This window comes from Crinia signifera, chromosome 4 (assembly GCF_055691185.1).
Source record: "Crinia signifera chromosome 4, ASM5569118v1, whole genome shotgun sequence".
Classification (NCBI taxonomy): Eukaryota; Metazoa; Chordata; class Amphibia; order Anura; family Myobatrachidae; genus Crinia; species Crinia signifera.
The window spans coordinates 88,467,936-88,483,142 of NC_139220.1; positions in this window are offsets into that span (position 1 = coordinate 88,467,936).

Genomic DNA, 15,207 nt, shown 5'->3' on the forward strand with positions numbered 1-15,207 from the left:
AATAAATTATCTACTGTATATTCATCCCACACTATGTATATCAGGGTTGCCGACTTTATAATTCTCCTCTCCGGGAGAAGCCCGGAGAGGAGAGTTCCAGCAGCCGCTCAGGGGGGCGAGGCTTAAGTGTGACATCCCTAAGCCCCGCCCCCATGATGACAAACTGCCGAATTCAGATCTCCGTGGAGGGGGCGGGGCTAAAATGACACGATTGTGTCATTTTAGCTCCGCCCCCTCCTCTGAGACCCGAGGATTGCGGCGATCCGGGGCGCGCGGGGGGGTCCCCCCTGAATCCGGGAGGGTTGCCCGCCCTTCCGGGGGGCCGGGAGGGGGTCCCGATTTTCGGGAGACTCCCGGCCATTCCGGGAGAGTCGGCAACCCTGATGTATATACCCCAGCCCTAATAATATATCTATATACACCCGATGCTATGTATATACCTCAGCCCTAATAATACTATATATCTATATATATATACCCCAGCCCTAATAGTATATCTATATAAACCCAACACTACATATATATATATATATATATATATATATATATATATATATATATATATATATATATATACCCCAGCCCTAATAATATATCTATAAACACCCCACACTATATATATATATATATATATATATATATATATATATATATATATACCCCAGCTCTAATAATATATTTATATACACCCCACACTATATATATCCCAGCCCTAAAAATATATCTATATAAACCCCGGCCCACACTATATATACCCCAGCCCCAATAAATTATCTATATTCACCCAGACTTTGTATATACCCCAGCACTAATAATATATATATATATATATAAACTCCACACTATATATATACCCCAGTCCTAATAATATATCTATATACACCCCACACTATGTATATATCCCAGCCCTAATAATATATCTATATACACCCCACAATATGTATATACCCCAGCTCTAATAATATATCTATGTAAATCCCACTCCATGTATATACCCCAGCCCTAATAATATATCTATATACACCCCACACATTTCTTGTTCCCGCTAGGCTGTTTTAGCAGTGCGCTGCACCCTGCCCGATTTTTAAAGGGCAAAGTGCGCACTGTCCCTCTGGCAACGCCCCACTAAAACAGCCTGCCTTTGACCCCTCTGGTGTGACCGGGGAAGCCCGGTGCCGCTGTAGATAGCGATGCCCTTCGCTTCCCCCTGCAGTGTAGAGCCTTTGGGGTGGCTGAGACTGCCCCCTTACAGTGACCCGGCGACCGAGCCTGCCTCTTTTCTTGATGGAGGTGGCCAGGCCCGCCCCTATTCGTCACGGCCACGCCCCTTTTATGACGTTGGCAGCCCAGGACAGCCCAAAACAGTGACGTTGGCGGGCCCGGTCCGCACCCCGTATGCTACCATCGTGCAGTGGCGCCCTGTCCGCCCTAGTTCATAGAAGCAATACTACACACTATATATACCACAGTATTCACACACACTTGGGTAGGATTAGGAAGTTGCTGGCTTTTTTTTTTTTTATTGCATCGAAAGATTTTTAAACTTTACCCACACAGTAAGCCACATATTCGGGAGACATGGTTAGTGTACATTCATGTTAGTCCCTTACCCATGAAAGGTTATAGACTACATTTCCAAACACATAGGCACACAAACACCTTGTCACGCTAGGGGTACCTTGTGGATCTGTCTGAGGCCTGGAGGTTGGGTTTTTGCGGCTTGAAGGAGACTGGAGAATAGCAGGTTTGATATAACTCTTTATTATAGCACCAACATAAGAAGGCAAGACCATAAATGAAACTGTAGATCAGAAAGCCCAGTGGAATACCTGGGTAACAACTGAGAGTCCAGAATGATGGGATTGATCCCAGAGTCTCTGTTAGCTTACTGGGAAAACAATGACTGACTGTGGGAGCAGACGGCAATGGGCTGAAGCACTGACAGCAGGTGCAGATGCAGACAGCAGGATGGAGAAGCGTCAGCGGGCACGGAGGGCTGGCAGTAGATGCGAAAGCATACAGCAGGCTGGTGAGGCGTCAGCAGGCACAGAAGACTGGCAGTAGGTGCGGATGCAGACAGCAAGATGGTGAGGCGTCATCAGGCACGGAAGACTGGCAGTAGGTGCGGAGGCAGACGGCAGGATGGTGAGACGTCAGCAGGCACGGAAGACTGGCAGTAGGTGCGGAGGCAGACAGCAGGATGGTGAGGCGTCCGCAGGCACGGAAGACTGGCAGTAGGTGCAACTGGACCACAGGCAGACGTGATGGTGTGTCAACGGACACGCAGGACTGACGACAGGTGCAGCGGACCGACAGCGGGGGTGGAGATGTGGCACGCAGGGCTGGCAGCAGGTGCAACTGGTTGACAGCAGGAGTGGAGATGCATCAACAGGCACGCAGGGCTGGCAGCAGGTGCAGCGGATCGACAGCAGGAGTGAAGATGTGTCAACAGACACGCAGGGCTGGAAACAGGTGCAGCTGGTCGACAGCAGGAGTGAAGATGTGTCAACAGACACGCGGGGCTGGCAGCAGGTGCAGCTGGTCGACAGCAGGAGTGGAAATGTGTCAACAGACACGCAGAGCTGGCAGCAAGTGCAGCTGGTCGACAGCAGGAGTGGAGATATGTCAACAGACACGCAGAGCTGGCAGCAGGTGCAGCTGGTCGACAGCAGGAGTGGAGATGTGTCAACAGACACGCAGGGCTTGAGAGACTGTAGCAAACCTGAAAGGGCTGGAGGCAGAATGCAATTTGCAAAGTCCAGGAAACAGGTGTGACGCTGTAAGGGCTGGGAGCAGAATGCAAATGCAGGTATCCAGGTATCAGGTGTTGAACTGCAGGAAACGAAGACAGGGATATCACAGGGCAAGGACAGGAGCACAGGCTGAAGCTTCCTCCACAGGGATAGACAACAAAGTACTGGCGCTTGTATGCCCCAGAGGGCTCTGCTTTATCCCCCAGGGTAGATCTTGATTGGAGGAGTTGAACTGGAGCTCTGAACCATTGGCTGGCTACAACAACATGGCGGCGCCCGGACTGGAGACAAACAACCTTGGCTGGCTGTCATGCTGGATGCGCGTGCTGCAGGCCCCAGGAAGATGGTCGCGGCCGGGAGACCTAGACGCCGTGCTCCCCGTCCTGCACCCAGACGGATGGCCCGCAGGCCCCGCCGCCGGAGATGAACAGGTGAGCGGTGCGTCCTAACAGCGGCCGTGACACACCTACTGAGTTGCATGAATCATTAATTGCACCAGTGCTTGCTGGCAGGGTGGTTTTTCAATAGGGCGCCTATGTATTATGCCTTAAATTCTACAAAATTAGGTGGAAATGATGAATTTTACCTACTTTTGTAGAAATTAAGTAGCGCTGCTATTCAATAGAAAGGCAATGCAGGAAACATCACTGATATCTCCTGCACAGATCTCAGTCCTGATCTGGCTCGCTATCCACATACAATAATATGAGGGCCTAAATTCAACACGCTATAAAAATACTATAAACAAGAGGGCCTTTAGCAAATATACATTTTTGATAAATATCCATGTATGCCAAGAAAATATTGTCGCGCCTTTTTACCTGTTGTGGGTCAGCTGCTCCTGCCGTTCGATCTTCCATATATGTAGAGATGACCTCACAGAAGCCCAGAGAGGTAGCTGGCTTTGCTGTTGGCATCACAATTCACTCAAGGAGAAGGCCCAACTGAAAAAAAAAAGACAGAGGCGCGATAATATGTTCATGGCATACATGCATATTTATTATTACTGTTTCTTTCTATCGTACCACACATAAACACAGTGATGTACAGACAAAACAATCATCCATATTAGTCCATCCAGTCTAAATTTTCTAACACAAACACACACACACTTTTGATCAAAGGAGACAAAAAGTCCTAGCATGGCACCCTCTGAAGTTTTTGGAAAAGGAACAACCCTCCCTACTGTCCTAGAAATATTGTGGCAAATGTATTAAGACTTAAATGGGCTGATGTATTAAACCTGAACAAGAGATAAACACGAGGGTGATAAAGATAGATAAATGTCCCCAGCTCCTAACTGTCATATTTTAAACACAGCCTGTAACATGGCAGTTAGGAGCTGATTGGCTGTACATTTATCTAACCTTATCACCCTCAAGTTTATATATTTTTAAGGCTTAATACATCTCCTCCATCATTCAAAATATTATTTGTTGCAAAGGGCTGCAGCCATGATGGACCTGCCACTATTAATTACAATGGGGGGCGGGGTGGGGGGCGGCAGATTGCGCCCATCCCACCTTTGATTATATTATAGAATTATTTAAAGTGGTAAAACCCGTGATGTGTAGATAAAACCCCGTTCCCCGAACCCACAGACCCCATAACTGCGGTACATACTTCACACACACAGGGCTCGCACCGCAGATGCACCGGGACACGGGACATGTTGCTTCTGTAAAAAGCCGTTGAGCTGAGTGGGCGTGGCTTGTCGCAATGGGCGTGGCTTATGAGTGACGCTGGAGACGTTCCCGGTAGGCGTGGTTAGGCCTTGGGATGAAGCTGCTGATGATTCGCAGGCGGGGAAGCAAGGGCGTAACTACCATAGGTGCATGGGGTGCAGCTGCTATGGGGCCCAGAGCTGAGAGGGGCCCACTTTGCCTGTCAAAGTATCATGTGCTGTATACATTTTTCAGCATAAGGTAATAAATAGGGGCCCTTACAAACTTTTGCTATGGGGCCCACATGTATCTAGTTAAGCCACTGCGGCGGAGAGTGCGCGCGTGAGCGTAGACGTCGACGCTGCTGCTGTTGGGTGATAGATGCAGCAGTGAGGAACTCCTTCTCCCGGTACCCCGCAAAGCCCTTTCAATCAATCCCCCGGAAAATCCAAGCCCCCATGTTATAATCCTGATACTGGCCGCGATGGGGGCGGAGCTTGGCACAATAATAAGCCAGCCAAGCACCGCGTGGGCTATATAGACACTGCAGTGTGAGAGCCTGAGGCGAGCCGTCCAGGGCAGCAGGGAGACCTGACAGCGCAGCTCCCTCTCCAGAGCCTCGAGGTTGTGGCAGCAGCGATGGATCTCTCCCTCTCCTCCAAACCCCCGCTGCACGCTGAAGACATACAGGAGGGGGAGTGACGGGATCTACTGCGGAGATCAGCTGCTGGGAGACTGACAGTGAGGGCCAGCTGGGAGCTCCGTGGAGAGGATTGGGGAGGAGTAGGAGTGCCCAGGCTGCAGGTTCGTGCATGTGTTTTTTCCTCAGCAGCTCCATAGGCTGCACTGTGTCAAGCTAGGTGTGTGATGTTCTATGTTTGTGTGAGTGTGTGCGCGCGCACAGTAGCTTGGTACTGATCCAATGTGTGTCTATAGGTGACCCCTGTGGGTGCGTACAGAGTAGCACTGACCTGTGTGTGTCTGTGTAAAATGACCTTTATGTATGTGTGTGTGTATGTATAGGCTGACACTAAATCTTGGCACTTACCCTTGTGTGGGTATATAAGTGATCCCTGTGCGTGTGTGTCAGTGTAAGCTGGCTCTGTCCCCTTTTGTTTATGTGTGTGTGTGTGGTGTAGGCTAAATCTAACCCCTGGTGTTGACACCTGTATGTGTCTATAGGTCACCCCTGTGTAGTAGGGTAACTATAGAGGTTTCAGGGGGTACACTGGATATGGGGCCCTGCAATTTTAGGGATAGGCGGCCCAACAAGTAACCCCACTGCACCGTATTCCCCCCCCTCCCACCACCAACTCAGGGAGTTAAGTGTGTCGGCCCCTTGCAGCTAGTTTTCTGATCACTCATTGTTATCTTATTATAATTTGACCATAAACAGCTTTGTGTCTTATATGTAGATTCATGGTGTAGTGATGTTCACAGATCTGTTGTTCACTACACCATACCATATCATGTGCAATGTTTTAATTATATTAGTGTTCACTCTAGGAGTGACACCGGGCAGGGCGCTGGGGGCGGACCGGGCACGTTGACGTCACAGCTGGGGGCGTGCCCGGGCCGCCGATGTCATGAAAGGGGCGTGCCCGGGCCACCGACGTCATGAAGGGGGCGTGCCCGGGCCGCCGCCGTAATGAAAGAGGCGTGCTTGGGCCACCATTGTCATCAAAGGGGCGGGCCCGGCCGCTACAGTCATCAAAGGGGGCGGGCCCTGCCCCTCCGAATCCACTGTGCTGCCGGGAAGCCCCAGGCATCGCCGTCAACGGCGACGCTGGGCTTCCCCGTGAGGCTGTTTTAGCGGGGCGCTGCGAGACGGGCAGGGCGCATTTTGCCCTTTAAAAATCGGGCAGGGCGCAGCGCCCCGCTAAAACAGCCTAGCGGGAACACTATTTATTGTACGTCCTGATGTTATTTTTCTATTAATTGTATTTTTTTTTGGTTCACGTTTCTGCCAACATTGTGACTGCTTAATAAATGTTATTATACTGTACCTAACGCTAGGACCATTCTGTCATATATAGACACAACACCCCACGGTCGACACTCTACATTTGGCACGTGCAGCTCATAAACCAGTAGGTGCATATAATAATATATACAATAATGTGAAATGGGCATTACAGTGTGTTTAGCGTAATGTTTAATAAGTATTACGGTGTGTGGCATAATACAGTATGTATTAAACATTTTGGAGTGTGGCATAATGTGCAATAAAAATGATGGTGTGGCTCAATGTGGCCTTGCCCTTATTATCATTTAGCCACTCCCCTAGTTTCATGTAACCACTCCCATTTGACATATGACCATGCCTGCGGCGTGCGCTACCAGTACCACTGAGAAAAATTTCTACTTGCACCACTGGCTAACACTTTTGTGTGTGTGCGTAACTTGGCGTCCATCCCTTCGTACATGACACACCCTTTCATCCGCGTGCCATGAAAGCTCTCACACCATCTAAAATCTCCCTGAAACTAGTTTCCAAAAGTAGGCAAGTATGTGTAGTGGGGGTCTCTGGATGGAGTGACACGTAGCAGTAAGGTGGGTAGAGGCTGAGTGACAGTGTACTTTTTCTGAAATAATAGTGACTGACATTGCATGCTATACAGTAAATGGCTTGTTAAGACTGCTTGGTTATACTGATTTCACCAAGATTTGTTTACTGGCTTATTAACTTGCTTTACACATGTCTGTGGACATTCACTTATTAATCACATCCTTTAATATGTTTGGATTGCATTTTTTCTTGTGTTAAAAGGTTTCTTTTTTATAAAGACAAATTTAGCAATTTTTTGGGAATACAAAAGGATGACCGGCAGGTGGCGGATAGTGTAGTAACCTTTACCCTGCCATCCCCTAACCCTCCCTTCCTACAGCCTAACCCTTAAGGCCCATATACACTTGTCTGACTTGTCGGAGGCACAAATCGCACCCAATTTCCCTTGAACTTCTCCCGGCATCCCCCCAGGAGGCTTCCACACGATTTGGCACTTGATGTGCCTTGTTTTACATGCGATAGATCACATGCAATTTACGGCATGGAAGAGGAATCCCAGAGGAGCTTCCCGGGGGAGTACAAGGGATATCCAATGCAATACATTGCAGAAGCTAAAAAGCTCCCTTGATGTGCACCTGATGGCTCTGGTTTATCCTATGTGCTGCACATACGTCCTATGTGCTGCACATACGTCCTATGTGCTGCACACACGTCCTATGTGCTGCACATACGACCACTGACTCCGATGCGCAGGCGAACAGGCATCGGCTCCAATCAGATGTCAAACACCTGCGATTTGGCTCCTTTTATACGATTTCTCGGGGTGATCGAATGAAAACAATCCCTGCATCCCCCTACCCCCGGCCTAACACTGACCCGCCCTGCATACCTATACAATCAGAAGGACCCGTAAGTCCAGGGACAGCACCACATCGTAAAGGAGCACTCTTATTACAAGAGCTGTCCTTTGCATTACTAATAGAATATGTTGGTGGTTATGCATATAGTATGGATGCGGGAGGGGCGGTGGTCCCGCCCAGATTGTTGGGTGGGGGCGGAGCAAGAGAGAAAAGGGGATGGCTTGACATTTCAGAGAAAAAAAGAGGAGGGGGGAGAAGAGGGGAGAGAGATGTGAGAGGAGGTATGGGGGGGAGGAGGAGTGCGATTTGAAACGGTTTACCTGCATGCCTTTGTTGCAAGCCCCCCCCCCCCCAGTTCAAGAGTTGTTGTAGCAGGTCTTACTCTCACCTCTGCGCAATGTTGGGTCTTCTGTGCCCTGGCTCCTGCAGTGGCTGGTCTTCTGTGCTGCTGCACCATTCTCCTGCAGCGGCGGTTCTCCTGTGCCCCCTTTTACTGCATCGGCGTCCCGGCTCTGGCTCCTACAGTGATCTCCTGCGCCCTGGGTCCCACATATCCTGGCTCAGCCTCCAGCAGTGGCAGGTCTCTTGCCTCCGTTGCCCGGCAGCTGCGTCTCGGCTCTGGCTCCAGCATTGAGTCACGTGGGCCAGGGTGGCAGTGACTGGTCTCCTTGGTCCTGGTGCAGGGGCACCTTTTCAACAATGCTGGAGCCACTGAAGGCAGGTCATTTAAAAAAATGTAAAAAACAATCAAAAAGGTGCAGGGTATAACCTCCTGGGTCCCCCAGCCACCGGGCCCCATAGCAGCTGCATCTCCTGCACCCTGCATAGTTACACCATCTGTCCCTGGCACTAAATATGTGCAAGAAAATGATTTCTTAGCATTCAATCTCAGTTCCAGGATAGTACACAAACTTTCTTTCATGTTTTGAAACCTTCATGCCCAAATAAAACCTATTTGTGTGTATCTCATGTGTTTGATGTGTTTATACAACATAAATGCATTTTGTGTTCACACATATATCCCGTCCTCAAGATAGTGTACCTCATTGAAATATAAAAATATTTTGAACTATGGAATAATTCTGGTCCCAAGCATTTTGGATAAGGAATGCCCAACCTGTAGTACTGCATTGGGTGTACTTGCTGATGGAAGGGATTTGACAAACAGTACTGTAGCAAGGCTTCAATACCGGTTATTGCTATAGGAGGTAATTTCAGAGATGGATGCCAATTGTATCACTGTTGGATCTTTTAAGGGGCCAGAGAAATATAGTGGGAGTTTGGTATGGACTATTAAAAAAATCGGCTTCAGCCTACACTGGCACTAGGATCCAGGACACACAGCTTGCAGAATGGTGCCCACATAGCCACCAGTGGTGGCGGCGGCACAGGTAATCTAGGCAGCTGCTGCCAAATGCAGTTTTCACCGAATTATTTTAGATTAAAAAAAGAAACGTGACTGACCCTGCATCACTGGGAGTATGTCTGATGTTCTGATTACATCAGAGTGGCAGTGCCCAAGGCAGCTGTAACTGGCATACAGTCTCACAGACTGCATCTGGCTTCACTATAGTGGCGGATTTTACCTGGGGCATAGGTAAAAACCGCTACTGGTTGCAACACATTGATGTGATCTCAATAGTTTCTTTAGTAATGTGCTCCAGAAAGTCTTTGAGCTTAATATTAATAGACCATCGAATGATGTGGGTGTTTACCTACAGGCTGCAAATGGATGTTTATGTTAAACATCCATTCACAGGCCCTGCGTGCGAACACACACTGAGCGGGATTCTCTAATAAATGCGGCTGCACATCGCCAGCATTCGCATAGTTAATAATCGCTTATGCACTAACACACGCGATTATTAAGGCAAAGGACAGCTCTTGCGATAAGAGCTGTCCTTTGCGTTGTGACCGGCGATGTGCAGCGGGTCCCCTCTCCCTCCCAGGACCCGTAACTGGATCCGCTTCCTCCTCCCTGCACTCGGAAGTGGTGCAGGGAGGAGGAGATCACTGGTCCAGGCATCAAAGCAGGAGGCTGCCCGGACACAGGTGAGGGGGGTGGCGGGGGACGCGAAGGGAAGCCCATAGGCATCTTGAACTGGCGTTACCCCCCGCAGCGAAGCCCCGGCGTCTGGGCTTTGCTGCATATGAAAATATGGTAAAAACCCAGAAAACAGGGTTTTTACTGCATTTCTTGTTTGCAGCATCTCGCCCACTGTGAGGGGGGCGGGCATACCACCATTTGCAGGGCGGGTTCTGGTTGATTCGCAAGGGTGTGAATTCACATCCGTGTGAATCAATGAGAATAACCCCCTGTATGTTATCTTAAGGTAATTGAATCCCTCATCTGTTATACGTATTGACAAAACTGTTCTCGCAGGTGGCAAATAGTTTGGGCTATTTCTTTAGTCTGCTAAAAGTTTATAATGTCTCTGGCATTGTCCCTCTCTGGACCTGTGGGGTGTGCGGCTAGTAATGCAGGACTACTGACCTGTAGCATACACTGGCATTGGATCCAACCGATAACTGTGGGCTGGCACGATGTCCTCTGTATCTGTAGCCACTGCTCTCTACACGGAACTGGATAAGTCATTTGGCCACCCACGAGTTCCAGTCCTGGGATATGCCCTCCGGTCACTGGGACTGGGGTAAATAACACACAGGCACCACATAGCTTTCCTGCCACAGCCACCAACTGCCGTTCTGTCCAGTTCAGATCCTTGAGCAGCAGAGTACTCAGAGCATCTGTAATGTCCACCTCCGCCGAGGGACCCAGTGCAAATAGTCCCTGAACTCCAATGACAACAGTGAAATTATGGCCTATACTATACAATGACAAGAGACCAATTATAATTTTACATTTTTGTGAGAGCACCTCAGTGTGTGTAGACACACAGGGTGATGTGCCAACAACAGCATCCATGATATAACAAGTATTAAAGTTAGTACAGAAAAATAAGCTTCATTTTGCCCAGTCTGATGAGTGTGGTCTTAAAAGGGGAGGCAGAGATCAGAGGAAGGGTGCAGCCAATTTGAGTGCAAACAACATATCGCTGTTGGGAATATCTACAAAGTATTGTGTGAATCCTCACGCAAATGCCAGATTTAATCGCAACGATGGCAAAAAGTAAGCAGAGACTATACAATAATAAAATATTGAGTTAAGCTCGTACACACAGAGTAATCGGTCCCTCAGTGACCAAATTGTAAGTGGCCCGTTTTCATCAGCAACCAGCGGGGGAAGCCGTTGGTCACAGAAGTTTCTTCCAAACATGTAACTTGTGCTGAAAAAAGGGGCGTAATGGGAAGGATTTTTAGCGTAACCTAAATCCACCGACTTCAAAGTAACAATATTTCACAGTAAGGCCCATTGTAAGTGGAAGAGGGGAGAGAACCAGAAACAAAGACAAAACTGGGATTTCCAATAATTAGTTTACCTGAGAGACCACCAACTTGCCTACAGGTGTGGATTATTATGTTGACACTGTCTAGGTCAACAGTTAATAGATCAATTACTATTAGTTGACAGGCAATAAATCAACATAGTCTGGGTTGAAATGTCGACATAGAAAAGGCCAACATGCATTTTCTCTTTTTTTGGTGTCTTTGTCAAAATGGGCTATAAGTGTGCTGTACTGCGCTCGCCATGCTCCGGGCACGGTACCTCTATGCCTACTTGCATCATGAAGTAAGAACAAGTTTGCGAATATGGGGTGGCGAGCGCAACGAGCCCGAAAGGCGGGGGGGCAATACACGGCCCCCCCTCCTTGTCGGCATTGCGGCAGTCAGGATTCCGGCGTTGATATTCCGACCGCCAGGATTTCATACTGATGCCCCATATACACTTGTCTGACTTGTCGGAGGCACAAATCGCACCCAATTTCCCTTGATCTTCCCCCGGCATCTCCCCAGGAGGCTTCCACATGATTTGGCACTTGATATGCCTTGTTTTACATGCGATAGATCACATGCAATTTACGGCATGGAAGAGGAATCCCAGAGGAGCTTCCCGGGGGAGTGTAAGGGATATTCAATGCAATACATTGCAGAAGCTAAAAAGCTCCCTTGATGTGCTGCTGATGGCTCCAGTTTATGCTATGTGCTGCACATACGACCACTGACTCCGATGCACAGGGGAATGCGCATTGGCTCCAATCAGATGTCAAACACCTGCGATTTGGCTGCTTTTTATCTGATTTCTCGGGCCGATGGAATGAAAACAATCCCTGCATCCCCTAACCCCGGCCCAACGCTGACTCGCCCTGCATACCTATACAATCAGATACCGGCACCTGTATTCTTGCTGCCGGGCCGGCATCCCATCCACCTGGATGTTAACCCGAATCCCATTCATTGCTGTGTTTACTATTATTAAATATATATGTTTAATAATAAAATATATGTTTTAATACGTAATGCCTTTATATGTAAGTAGTTTATTTATTTGTGTTCACATAATTATTAGTTGTCTTCCTATATTTATTTGTTGTGTATGGATATATCGTACCTACATCTTACTACAGTGCTTGTTCGGCTTTTTTTGTGTTTTTGGTAAAATAATAGGATGCAGGAGGTGTTAAGTCTGGAGCACAAGTCATGGTGTATTCTCATACTGGCATAGAACATACAAGCTTATGGACCTGGGCTTACTTTTTATTATACAGGTGGTGAATCCCTTATCCAAATACCTGTTCTACAAATTATTCTGAAAACTATAATCTCCAGAATGTACTTTTTGATGTTGTTGCTAAAAGCGACTACTGGGGACATCTGTCACTGGCACTACTGGGCACATCTGTAATTGGCACTACCGGGGACATCTGGCAATGGCACTACTGGGCACAACTGTAATTGGCACTATTGGGGACATCTGTCAGGGGTGTATCTAGAAATTTGTGGGCCCCATAGCAACATTTTTAAAGGAGCCCCCCTCTACCATGTCACTAAAATGTCACTAAAATGCGGCTTACAGGGGCAAAAAAAATGGGGGAGTGAGAGACAAAGGCTGGGATGTATTAAAATAGTAAAACCTGCAATTTCTAATGTACTAAAGCCCACTCCGGCAGGGCTAAACTGTGGAGGGTAACGCCAGCTTTACCTGGCTTTACCCCATAGAAGCCTATTTGCTTCTCTAAACAGTGCTGCCAGGGGGATCAGTACTTGTTTCCTAGAACGGCGCCCGTCAGGTCCCATCGCACACCTTAACTTAAGGTATGCGATGGGACCCGACCGACCCGATTTCGGGCTTTTTAAGAGCTTTCCTTACAATTTGAAAATCGGTCGCATCGCATTCCATTATAATGGCATGCAATGCAACCGATGCGATGGACCCGTTTTGACATTGTATGTCATGTTAAATGGCATTTGCCTAGGGGCGCCGGCCACTGGAGGGCTGTAATGAGCCGCCGAGGAGAGATACCATAGAGGTACCATAGGAAGCTGGGAGCGAGGAGCAGGTAAGACAGTGGGCTCCCTCCCCCCCCCCCCCCCCCCCATCCCGCCCATCAATCAACGCGGCCCTGCTCCCCCCTGGACACGGTATCGCCAGCAGTATCCGTATATTGTATAAGCACCGTAATGGGTGCTTACAATGTTAAAAGCACCTCCACGCCACCCATACTATCAACGCCAACCCGAAGCATGGCAAGCGCATGGAGCCCGCGAGGGGCGGTGGCACGCGTCCTACCGTTTTCATACCCCCACTATCCACGTCGGCGTGGAGTTGATTATATATAGTGTGGCGAGCGCAGCGAACCACCGAGCCCGAAGCGTGGCGAGCAGACGCGGAATACATGTGAAGTGATGCTCGCCACGCTTCGGGCTCGGTGGCTCGCTGTGCTTGTCACACTATATAACATCAACCCCACGCCGACGTGGATAGTGGGTGTATGAAAAGGTCGGAGGATGCGTACCGCTGCGCTCGCCACGCTTCGGGTTGGCATTGATAGTGGGGGTGGTGTGGGGTTGCATTTAACATTGTAACCACCCATTAGGGTGCTTATACAATTAAAGATCGTATAGAGGCTTATACAATTTAAAATCGCATTGCATGCCATATGCCCGCATGCGATGAGATGCCATATAACTTAATATCGTGGGCACCGTGCTAGGAAACAAGTACCAATACTACACTGTGGGCTCACACATAGAGGTGTTCAGGATGGGAAGCTGCATCAGTGGATGCTAGACTAACATTGGATACACATTAGCCGATATAGCACTGGTCCATCAGCCAGTGTGTACTAGAAATATGTATGTGAATGACATCGTTCACAGACCTATTGCATTGGCTGTGTGGTATAGCCTTGGCTGATATAGCTAAAGATATTTGCACATCATGCGGTGTGTACGAGCAATCCACTGACTGCCCATACACCTGCTACACAATCTGCTGGTGATTGACAACACAACTAGCAGATATATTTAATTCCCTGATGGTGAGAAGTATTAAACTGCGACCCCTCCTCTTGTTGTTTCCACCTTGCCTGTTCCCTGAGGTGAGGTGGAAACGGTGAGTGCGGCCATTAAAAAGGCAGGGCTTGCCACAAAATGCGCCGGATTCACTTCATTGGTGGCAAACCTCACCATTTAAAAGGATCCTCACCGTCCTCTCACGGCAAGGATTTGGGCCGTACATGGAATATGGAGAGAGGGTTTAACGGTGAGGATGGCTTGTTTTCGGTGAGGTAAAGCCATCCTCACCATACAAACCCCCTCGCCAAAACCATTGAATACCGCCTTAGGTATGTAAATGCACCCACCCAGTTGTGAAATCAGTTACGTCTGATCGGGCAGTGTGTATGTAGAACACACTGGCCAATCTGTCTGCAGATGTATCTGCAGATTATTTGATCTCCACATATATCTATAGGTGTGTACCCAGCCTAACTAGTCTCTGGCAAGCTAGTAATTGTACTCACAAACAATCTTCATATGCAACTAAGCAGGTTATTCTGGGTAATGATGTTAAAGGTTTGTCTAGTACAAATGCTGTAAATCCACAATTGCCTCATTATACTTGCAAAAAGCTTTAATTCGTGCTGAATGGATGGTTGAAGTGAGATTTTGCAGTTTAACTATATAATTTGTAATCAGTGGGTGAGTACGGGGCAATATATAAAATCCTTTAATGAAAGAATGGGACAAAAAATTGATGAACCTGAAAGTCCCACCACAGGGCTTGTATAGAGATACAACAGATGCAAAGGGGGAATGTTATAGGGTGAGAGAATCAGAAAGTCAGTGATTTGGTAAGAAATCTCCAGTTTTTTTAAAGCGGCAATCATTTACTGCGCATGTACAATCCCCGGATCCCAAACCCAAGGCATCCCAGAGGGAGGGGACACCTCCCAATGGGACTGTCTTGGTGACTGGCAGGTCGGACATCCAATAGGAAGTCACTGCCAGTCGCAGTGAAG